The 12,244-nt window shown below is 43.2% G+C and overlaps 1 protein-coding gene across 3 annotated transcripts in view; it reads left to right on the top strand.

Annotated features, from left to right (window-relative positions):
• The window catches only part of TTC28 (tetratricopeptide repeat domain 28), a 548,651-nt gene that overhangs the window by 199,749 nt on the left and 336,658 nt on the right, over positions 1-12,244 (top strand). The window lies entirely within an intron of this gene.

Genomic DNA, 12,244 nt, shown 5'->3' with positions numbered 1-12,244 from the left:
CCCCTCCACATCACACATAATACTCCCCCTCCACATCACACATAATACTCCCCCTCCACATCACACATATAATACTCCCCCACCACATCACACATAATACTCCCCCTCCACATCACACATAATACTCCCCCTCCACATCACACATATAATACTCCCCCACCACATCACACATAATACTCCCCCTCCACATCACACATAATACTCCCCCACCACATCACACATAATACTCCCCCTCCACATCACACATAATACTCCCCCACCACATCACACATAATACTCCCCCTCCACATCACACATAATACTCCCCCACCACATCACACATAATACTCCCCCTCCACATCACACATAATACTCCCCCTCCACATCACACATAATACTCCCCCTCCACATCACACATAATACTCCCCCTCCACATCACACATAATACTCCCCCTCCACATCACACATAATACTCCCCCTCCACATCACACATAATACTCCCCCTCCACATCACACATAATACTCCCCCTCCACATCACACATAATACTCCCCCACCACATCACACATAATACTCCCCCACCACATCACACATAATACTCCCCCTCCACATCACACATAATACTCCCCCTCCACATCACACATAATACTCCCCCTCCACATCACACATAATACTCCCCCTCCACATCACACATAATACTCCCCCACCACATCACACATAATACTCCCCCACCACATCACACATAATACTCCCCCTCCACATCACACATAATACTCCCCCACCACATCACACATAATACTCCCCCACCACATCACACATAATACTCCCCCTCCACATCACACATAATACTCCCCCACCACATCACACATAATACTCCCCCACCACATCACACATAATACTCCCCCACCACATCACACATAATACTCCCCCACCACATCACACATAATACTCCCCCTCCACATCACACATAATACTCCCCCTCCACATCACACATAATACTCCCCCTCCACATCACACATAATACTCCCCCTCCACATCACACATAATACTCCCCCTCCACATCACACATAATACTCCCCCTCCACATCACACATAATACTCCCCCTCCACATCACACATAATACTCCCCCTCCACATCACACATAATACTCCCCCTCCACATCACACATAATACTCCCCCTCCACATCACACATAATACTCCCCCTCCACATCACACATATAATACTCCCCCACCACATCACACATAATACTCCCCCACCACATCACACATAATACTCCCCCTCCACATCACACATAATACTCCCCCTCCACATCACACATAATACTCCCCCTCCACATCACACATAATACTCCCCCACCACATCACACATAATACTCCCCCACCACATCACACATAATACTCCCCCTCCACATCACACATAATACTCCCCCACCACATCACACATAATACTCCCCCTCCACATCACACATAATACTCCCCCTCCACATCACACATAATACTCCCCCTCCACATCACACATAATACTCCCCCACCACATCACACATAATACTCCCCCACCACATCACACATAATACTCCCCCTCCACATCACACATAATACTCCCCCTCCACATCACACATAATACTCCCCCACCACATCACACATAATACTCCCCCACCACATCACACATAATACTCCCCCTCCACATCACACACAATACCCCCCTGTACGCCACACACATCCCACCCCCCTGAACCTCATCACCCTCTCCCCCCTGCACCTCACATCACACTCTCCCCCCCTGCACCTCACATCACCAATAGAGAGGGTTGGGGTTCCTTACAATGCATCTGATCTCAGACGCGCTATTAGAGAGGGTTGGGGTTCCTTACAATGCATCTGATCTCAGGCACGCTATTCAAAGAGTTGGGTTTCCGCTGAATTTCACAATATAATTATAGTGTTCCTTAACCAATAAAAGGTGGGAAACCACTGATTTAGTGTAACAATAATCAATCTGATTGCTATCTGAGGTGTGTCAAATGAAGGAACAAGGGCCAAGTTGAATGAGGCTCATATTGTATTCAGCTGTATCAAATAAGACATTACTGTCATCTTTCTCTCTATTCTTACTGGTAAATAAGTCCTCCAGGTCTGAGTTGTCGTAAACCTAACAATTAGAGATGGGCAACTTTTTTGAGAGAAAGAGGGACACCTATTTTTACTAAATTCCCAAGTGCTAGATCTCGATATCTCCTCAACCCCACCTTCAAAAAACATATGGAGAGACCCCTATGCACAATAAAAAAAGCACACCTGATATACCTGTGATGTATGCTTAAAAGAATCATTTAAATATAGTTTGCATAGTTTTTTACCGGTAAGAATAGGGAGGAAAAAATTACAGTTATGCATTATTTGATACAACCGATTACAATATGTGCATTATTCAACTCTCTCTCCCCATATTCGAGGATCAAATGGAATGTACAAACATTCTAAGTGGAATTACACAGCATTTGTGGGCGGATGTTATGACAATCGCAGAAAGGGGGGCGGGGGGGCGAATATCCGTCTGCGAATCGAATGTTGTTCAAAACTGCTCGAATTTTGACACATTCATCCATCTCTAGTAACAATCTTCATTTACTGTAACAAATGTGATTAACCGACTTTATGCAGCTGCAAGCAGAAATTAAAAGGCACCGTTTTCTCAGCCTTGATATCTGGGATGTCTGAAAACGGCAGAAAATCTAATCCAATTATCTAAATCTAATCAAATAATATAAATACTATCAAATATTATTCTGCAGGTATTGCAGCGCAAAGGCTCATATATCCTCCTCTCCTCATCTCTTTGTTTAAGCTCTTTCACCTCTTGTATCCTCTGTGATATCTGTGTACGTTTCTTTTTCTATTATGCTAATTTGCATTTGTTTTTATGCCTTTGTATTTTGGTTATCTCCCATTTTTCATCCCTCAAAGCAAAATATGTTGGTGCCTTATAAATAAAAGATAATGATAATAACCATAAAAATTCTCCCGTCCGCCTGCAGATATACACATTGCACCACTGACTGACTTATAAATAGCTTCTGCGGATCCATTGAAACACACAGCTTCTGCGTAACGTTCGATTCACACACGTGTTCAGTATCTAATGCTCGGGCAGTGATACATGAGTACATACACTTTGTAATAATCAAATCCTTTGAGACACTTAACATTACTGCTACAGTGAAACACAAAGCATCCTGGCACTATCAGCTATAAACACTCTGATACTAAGACACACAGCTTTTGCACTGTAAGGCCGAGTTTATAGTACTTGCTATGGCGACGTTGCGCAGCGGCGTAGCAAGTACATGTTGTCCGTGGCTGGTGCCCATATTGGGCGCGACGGCGACCGCGTGACGTCAGCCGTCGTGATCGCTGGAAGGTTTTGATATTTCCAGCGATCGAGGGGTGACGATACGGGCACGCGAGCGGTTCAGCCAATGAGGGCGAACCGCTCACGGCCACACCTCCCGGTCGCGATCTCTGGTCTCCTGCACCAGAGTGAAGGAATCGCTAAAGGGACGGCAACGGCTGACGTCACGCTGTCGTGTCGACGTCGCCCCTACTATAAACTTGGCCTTAGATCCACTGACGTACAGTACATACCATTGCTGCTACAATGAGATAGACAGCAGACTCCCCGAACATCATTGCAGAAACTATTCAATGAAATATTGTCATGAAAGATGGGTTCTCCGCATGATATGCTTCAAGAAACAGGCACAAATGCTTATTTTTCGGATGAGCAGTGCATGCAGTAACTCAGTGTTTTTACCTATTTGCATCTAGCAAATTGTGTTACACATCCCATGTGTGCATAACGGAAACACATCATTACCACTAAAAGAGTTCACTTTGAACAAAATTGTTATTTTTAACATATATAGAATGTTAGCAAAAATATAAGTATCGCATGGTACATTACATTTAGGTTTTGTATTCATGGAAAAAGAAAACACACTTCATGCGTTCTATTACTGCATGTTAAATTGGTAACAGTATACAGAAAGTAGGAAATATAACTTATTTCATACAGCATACACATATGTAGTAGTCATTTGTGTAGTGAAGCAAAATTATTACAAAATGTTTTGCCAAAAGCATATACTTAGAAATGATGTGCATTCCCAAAATGAACCAACGACCAGGACAAAACATTCTGGGTGATTGGTTCCTTCATTTTTACTTAGACACCTAAATAGTTTTAGTAGTTATTTGAAGCAATATTTAGCTGGAATTGTTTTCCACCTATTTTGTTCGACATTGAGCATCTCTTTGTCAAACAGTAAATGTAGCCATATTTGAGGTCTGCAACGTCCAGATGTGTCCCACGATACATCCCACATCCTGCGTGACACTTATTACATCCACATCCATGCATGAAAATGCCGTTTCTCTGGCCTTATGGACTAGCTTTAACCATCTGGATGAGAAGACCTTGTGCAAACCATCCAGGGGTTGCGTCCCACTAACTGTGATTTGGACCCAGTCCCAACAAGCCTTCTCATAGGCTGCGTTGATATAATTGGTCCAGTGTTTGACAAAATAGTCCTGTGTTTTTTTTGCAGACGGGGATCTTTCCTGAACTGCTGAAGGAAGCAGTCCTCAAACCTCTTCTAAAAAAAAGCCTTTATTAGATCTTGATTGCATGGCTAATTGCAGGCCTACATCAAACCTTCCTGTCCTATGGAAGGTTATTAGGAAAGTAACAGAGCAATTGAGCAACCGAGCTGGAAAGCCGTCTATCATCTCATGACATTCATGATCCATTCCAGTCAGGATTCAGAAGATGGCATAGCACTGAAACACTTCTGGTTCGTGTGCTAAATGATCTCCTGATGGCGAGAGACAGAGGTGACTGTTCGATCTTAGAATCCCTTGACCTCTTCAGTATTTGATAACACGGACTGTGAGGTCTTAATGGAGCGCCTGAAGGTTTTCTGTGGACTGGGTGGCACAGTTCTGAGCTGGGTCACTTCTTTTCTCACTGGCAGGGCACCGGGAGTATCTTCAGAAATGTACTCCTCTGCACCAAAACCCCTGTCATGTGGAGGCCACAGGGTTCTATCCTATCTCCTATGTTGTTCGTAGTTTACATGCTCCACTAGGTGACATACTGTAATCAGGCGGCATGGCCAGGGTTATCACTGCTTTGCATATGACACTCAACTCTACTTGTCCTTTGCACCAGACACTAAGGACCTATTATCAGTCTTCAATAGATGTTTATCTTAACTCTTAGAGTGGATGGGTGCCAGTTGGTTGAGGTTGAATCCTGATAAGACAGAAGTGCTTGTGGTGGATGCTCATCATCGGATGACTAAAAGACTGCAGCTAGGCCAACACACTGGCCTTAAGCCAGGTCCCCAGAGGCCGCTACGGCGTGCACGCCACAGCACAACACAGACCTCTATGGGGCAGGCCCCAGTGGATGTGTGTGTGCGCGCAAAGCGCTGTCACGCATACGCTGGCAGGGAAGAATTTTGTCTTCCCATGCCGCGACGCGGTCACGTGTTCGCCGCGTACCAATGGAAGGGCAGATAAGCCCCATCATGGCCGTTCGCCCCTGTCATGGATCCGCCCCCGTGCTCCCCAAGAGCTCCCCTACAGACCACCGATCGCGGCTGCAGTCTGTGCACACGCCGCCATGCCGCCACACGCACATACAGCAGTGAGGACTGTGGCCATAGCCTTACGCTTTGGGGCTCCCAGCTGCTCAACTCTGTCCGTGTGTGAAATGTTGGTCTTGTCCTTGACTGTGACTTGACACTTAAACATCAGGTGTCAGCCGTGATCAAATCTTCATTCTTCCACCTAATGTACATAGCCAGGTTTAAGCACTTTATCCTCCTAGAGGATTTTACTACGCTTGTCCATGTCTTTGTGTCCTCACATCTGGACTTCTGCAATGCGCTCAACCTGGGTCTTCCAGGAAAAGAGCCGCGCCGCGTGCAGCTGGTGCAGAATGCTGGGGCCATGTTGTTAACTAACCAGACCCGTTCTTGTCACATGACACACGTTATCCGTTCTCTGCACTGGCTGCCTGTAAAATGTCAAATTTATTTAAAGATTGGCTTGTTGACATTAATAGCACAACATGACCAGGGCCCCAGCGATCTGAAAGAGCTTCTAGTTCCCTACACTCCCATTCGCTCACTTCGATCTGCAGATGTAGAACTCCTAACAGTTCCCAGAATCTCCTTGACTTCCTTTGGGACCAGAGCTTTTAGCCACGCTGCTCCCACTCTCTGGAACAGTCTGGAAATGTAACACAACTATGCGCTAATGCAACCTTAGTCCATGAATACTCCAATATAAGTGAATATTTACAATATGAGTGAATATTTACAATATGAGTGAATATTTACAATACCAAATATTATTGAAATGTCCAGAGTCATTCAGCCCAGATGACTTAAGGATTATCCAAGTAATCCTTCTTGACGGCCTCACGGAGAAAAAGTCCTCTTTGGCACTGGTGCACGAATAAATCCCGTGGGTATATGGAAAAAAACAGTAAAACAGACACTTCAATAGGTTACTGTAACTAAATGATACTATGATCCCCTCAGAGTTCACTACTTACTGGTAATAGGGATGTCCAATACAATATTAGAAATCTCCCACGAAAAAGATGCTTAAAGCAATGCAGGGTTATTATTGTGTTACAGAAGAAGAGGAAATACACCGAAAAAAAACCCACACAAACCGGAGGACAAAGGCTGGTGACGGCCAGAAAAGCGCACACGGCGCATTATAACGGTGGAATTCGTGCGTGCAATCCTAACAGTCTCGGTTATATGTTTTTATAGTAACATTTTTATGCAGTATTGTGCTACGGCATTTTCTCTTGTTTCCTTTTCTTCTGTAACACAATAATACCCTGCATTGTTTTAAGCATCTCAAGGGGCAGAAGCAAAGTATTCCCCCGTTTAATTGGTGTGACACATTTATGCATGTAAACAGGTGTATGTGGGATTAGAGCCCCTACAGATAACACTATAGTGCAGCGACTTAGTACACTATCGCTGAGTTTCTATATACGGTATGAACAGGATCACGATATTGACATTGCATGTTAAAACATGTGGGAGATTTCTAATAAGGCTCTGGAACAGTCTGCCTTGTACAGTTCAAGAGGCCCTCTCCGGGGACTATAAAAACAGCCTCTGGACCAGTTTACCCAGGCATCTAATTAATGAACCACAACTTGTCCGGCATTTAATAGCTACAGTACCGTCCTATCCTGTATTGTACCTTTCCTTGTGTTTGGTCTCTTTTATAACCTTAAATGTTTTCTTCTTTTTCCCTTTTTGTAACTGTGAAGCGCTTTGAGTCCCATTCTGGGAAAAGTGCTATATAAATAAAGTTATTATGATTACTTCCTTTCACTTAAATGGGCAGAATGTTTTTGAGACTTCTGCATGAATTGTTTATTTATTTACTTCCCAGCTGTGCCGATTTTAGTGCACTGCTGCCAAGTATTTAGAAGGGCTTGGGTCATACCCCTCCCCATGTCAATTTATGGCTTGGTCTGCCCTACCTCCTCCCTCATTCCAACCTTCTCTTGACCTGTACCCTTAACGTACATCCAGGTTAAAAGCCTAATGGACTTGTGTGTCTGCGTGTATGTGTATGTGACTATATATTTGTCTGTATTTTTGTGTCTGTTTGCAGCTCAGTGTATGTGTGCATCAATGTTTATATGTGAATATGTAAGTGCGAGTGCAATTGGCTACCAGTGAGTATATGAGAATGAATGTCTGTGTGCGACTGTGAAGGTATGAGGGTATTTTATGTGTACATACATTTTCAACAAGACAATAGCATTGCTACTTTTTTTCCAGCGGGGCGCAGCAGTTAGAGAGGCACCTGCGCTCTTTCCCACGGCATTTAAATTAAATGCAAAGGAACCGCGTGAGACCTCTGTAAATTCCCTTACTTTGGCTTCCAGCGATGTGTGACCATGGCAACGTGATGTCGCATTACCCCACGGCATCATTTGATGCCTGAGCCAAAGTATGGGGGGGTGGGGGGGTGAGGAGGGCGAGCAGGGGGCGGGGAGAGCATGCAGGGGGGCGAAAGGGGAAAAGTTTGCGCAACCCTGATTTAACTGATGTTGAGCATAAAAAATGTACTAGGAACTAGGTCCAGGATTGTTATGTTTATTTTAACAATAAGGCTGCGCTTATAGTGCAGGCGACAGCGACGTCTCGTCAAAACAAATGCATTGCCGCCGCGTGCACTTATAGTAAGAGCAACGCGACGGTGCGACAGCTTGGTCGCGATCACTGGAAGTCATTTCTATTTGATTTTTCCAGCGCCTGCGGCCTGACGTCACTGTCGTCGGCACTATAAGCGCAGCCTAAGAACACAGTAGTAGTAGTCTTGGTCCACAAAGGCATTGCTTTTTGGGGGGGGATAATCCGATAGTTGAGATTTTTTGGAGTAAGCTGAAGGTGCCTAGATTTGATGATTTGGTCAAAGAATTTCTTAACAACCCTACTATATCTTTTGAAACTGAGAAAGAAAAATAACCCCAAAGCGCCTTGGAGAGAGAACACACAAACCAAAACACAAATACACAACCAAAGAGGTCACAAAGTCTAGTAGAAGTCTTCACTACACTCGCTCATCCAATTATTTGTTCGTTATTTTCGGACAAGCCAGCCTGTATTATCTAGGTTTGGTATAGAGGGTAACTTTCTCATAGCAGTTAAAAGCATATATCTCAACACCACTGCTTCTATTTTGACTGGATCGGGTCTTTCTTTATTTTTTGGAGAGGGACTAGACAGGAATTCCCTCTATCTCCTCTTTTATTTGATATTGCTCTTCAACTTTTGGCAATTGTTTTAAGACTATTACTTCCCAGCCTTAATTGATCAGAGTAGAGTCAACTAGATCTTTACACTGACCATATGGATTTATTAGTTTGGAGTCCGCATGTCTATATCCTTAAAGTTATAGACTTGGTACACAAAATATGTTTGGCGAAATCTGAGATCCGGTGGCCTTGAGGGGAGGGTGAGATCCCTGAACATGATATAACCTTAAGTAATATTAAAAGTTAATTTATCATGTATTTGAGAATGTTTATACCGAATGACCTTGGTAAAATATACATTTCAAACCCTCTTTAGATAAAATCTGAAAAGAATTGGAATATTGTTCAGATCTCCCTCTTTCTTTTTTGGGTCAGGTCACTTTAATCAATGGGGATTTATTTCCCCAAATGAACACACCCCTTACAAACGATACATACAGTAAGAAGAAACATAAAACTTATATCAACAAGATGTTCTCCAAATTGGAGAAACAAAAAGGCCAGAATAGCTGTACATAAGCATTAACTAGATACAGAATACATTTCCTTGATACTATACATTTGAATTTTGCTTGCCTATTAAAATATGTAAAAAATTGGCTTTTCAAATCTAACATTTTTACCAATCTCACTCTCGAATCCAAAATAATATTTCCAATTTTCCATTGCATTCCCATTGTCCTTTGGGCATGATTCCAGGCCTCTGTAACCGACTTACCTTGCCTCAAGACGGCTTCGGGCAACGCGTCGCAATGGTAACGTGGTGTCAAATGACGCCGTCACATGACCTCGCGGCATCATTTGACACTCTAGAGAAGGTAAGGGGGGCACGAGCACTGGGGGAGAGCAGGCAGGTGGCCGCAGGGCAAAAAGTTTGCGCATCCCTGCTGTAGACATCAACAGCCTTACATTTCTTACAAAGTGGGATTCTAAGGCTGCGCTTATAGTGCCTTGCGACGGTGACACAACGTCGCTCCGAAACAAATACATTGACTCTGTCGCAAGCGCTTATAGTAAGTGAGACGGCGACAGAGCAACGTCGCGACCAAAAATGTTGAAGCCGGGAAATTTGATTTTTTTTAGAGATAGTCGCCACATGTGACTGTCTCTAAACCAATCAAATTGCGCGGCCCGTCCCTTTTAGTGACGTCACTGGCCTTGTCGCCAGCGACATCGCATCAAATTATAACTTTCGCCAGTGGCGACGGCGACAGGTGACGTCATCGGTCGCGACGCCGTCGCCAGCACTATAAGCGCAACCTTATGTTAGGTCCCTTCTGTTGGGAGTCAGATATGTTAATCCAGCCGTTTAGATTCACCAAATGGTTTCTCAAGGCTCAACTAAGAGATAAATGGTAAACTTCTATGTTGTGCATTGGATTTATATACATGGCATTTGTATGCTCTCTGGTCCTGGAATATGCAACTCATGCAGCTCTAGTAACTGCTGATATGAAATCACACTGACACAATTTGTGTTCTGTCAAAACCTTTATTGAGTTTCTCTTCTGTTTTTATATTGATTTGATGAGTTTTATTGTGATGGTAATGTGTAGTCCATGTCCCATTTATTTCATTTCCTTTATTTTATTTTTTACTCTTTCTATTGTACTTCTTAAAATGATCCAGGAAAAAGCACTCATAGACAAGAATATAAATGAAAATCTAAGCATTCGAAACGGAAAAGCATTTAATAGTTAGAGCACTCCGGTGAAGGCTGTAAGTCAGAATGAAATTCACTATTCGGGTTCTTTCCCAGTGTTTTTAATGGTAAGCACGTGCAACATCCTTTATTGTACATCATTCACAATGGTGTTTCAACACCTTTGTGTCCTTCTGTTCTAATAAATGTGTCTGTATGTGAGCTTACAGGTTTAGTCTTGTTGGAGAACGACAAAAAATTCTTCAAAAACCCACATCCCCAGTGATGGAGTTTACCATAAGCCTTTGGAGAGCAGCCAAGCCTAAATATCAGCTAATCCACTCCTCATCGAAATGAACACCTCTTTTAGACCATGCTAAATTCTAGCGCCTTTAATGCTTGGAAGGATAAAAAAAATGTATCGATATAGGGCACATAATTTCCAAAGGGAAACTCATAAAGTTCCAAGAACTCTATTCCAAGTGTACCTTACCACAGTTAGAATTATTCGAATCAGGCACTTTATTCTTCCGGTTTCCCCAAAACCGGGAGTTTCCAAGTATTATCACTTCTGAAAATATTTGTAGAACTAGGTTCCCCTAGACGACCTCCCAGGTCCTAATTACACGAGGAAGTGGGAATCTGATTTGAACATGGAGGTAACCAATGATGACTGGGTTGATAATGGGACCATGCTTCAATGGCGTCTAGTTGTACAGTGACGAAGAAGAATATCTCTACAAATGATCATTAGGTGGTACCTCGCTTCAGAAAGACTACGTCTGACATTCCCAGGCTCCTCTGATAAATGCTGGAGACTACGTGGTCAGAAAGGTGGCCAAGCGCATATTGTTTGATTCTGCCCAAAAATTCAGCAATCCTGAACCACGATACAAAATCTGATAGAGAAAACTCTGCTAATCAAGATCCCCACACATAAAAGGGAAACCCCCGCACAGCTGATAAAGTGAACCACTGTGAGGTGCTAACTAGGTAGGGGAATAAGAGTATACCAGAGAAAAGGGAGACCTAGTATTTAAGCACTCGATCACTGCTGATGTATAGTGATAATATTAAAATACTTTATTTCCAAACAATGAATTAAAATAATGGGGTTTAAAATAAAGGTAGATCAAACAGCTCGTGACTGTGGATCTTGTGTAACATAGCTGTGACAGCTACGTAGATGGAACATATGGGGGATCCCTGATAGATATTCAGGATCCCTTGCCGTATATATACAGCCTACTAATGGTATAGTAATAGGGCCAATGTTAAACCACTATTCCAAACATGTTCTACACTCTGCTGATTCGCAAAAAGTGTATTTTGCCTATACCACTCCTCATTTAGGGGCCCCTCTGTGGCAAGTGTTTCTTTAACATAAGCAAAAATATATTCCTCAGTAATACTCGCATTGCTATGCCTAGCCTAATACCTACCTTCCCCACCACTTTACGTGTATGCATTTACCATTCACATAGGTGGTTACACTTTTTGCGAATCAGCAGAGTGTAGAACATGTTTGGAATAGTGGTTTAACATTGGTCCTATTACTACAGGCATACCCCGCATTAACGTACGCAATGGGACCGGAGCATGTATGTAAAGCGAATATGTACTTAAAGTGAAGCACTACCCTTTCCCACTTATTGATGCATGTACTGTACTGCAATCATCATATACGTGCATAACTTATGTAAATAACGCATGTGTAACAGGCTCTATAGCCTCCCCGCTTGCGCACAGCTTCGGTGCA

This window comes from Ascaphus truei, chromosome 13 (genome assembly GCF_040206685.1).
Source record: "Ascaphus truei isolate aAscTru1 chromosome 13, aAscTru1.hap1, whole genome shotgun sequence".
Classification (NCBI taxonomy): domain Eukaryota; kingdom Metazoa; phylum Chordata; class Amphibia; order Anura; family Ascaphidae; genus Ascaphus; species Ascaphus truei.
Note: the sequence above shows the minus strand (reverse complement) of the source record. Positions and strands in the feature narration are given on the sequence as shown.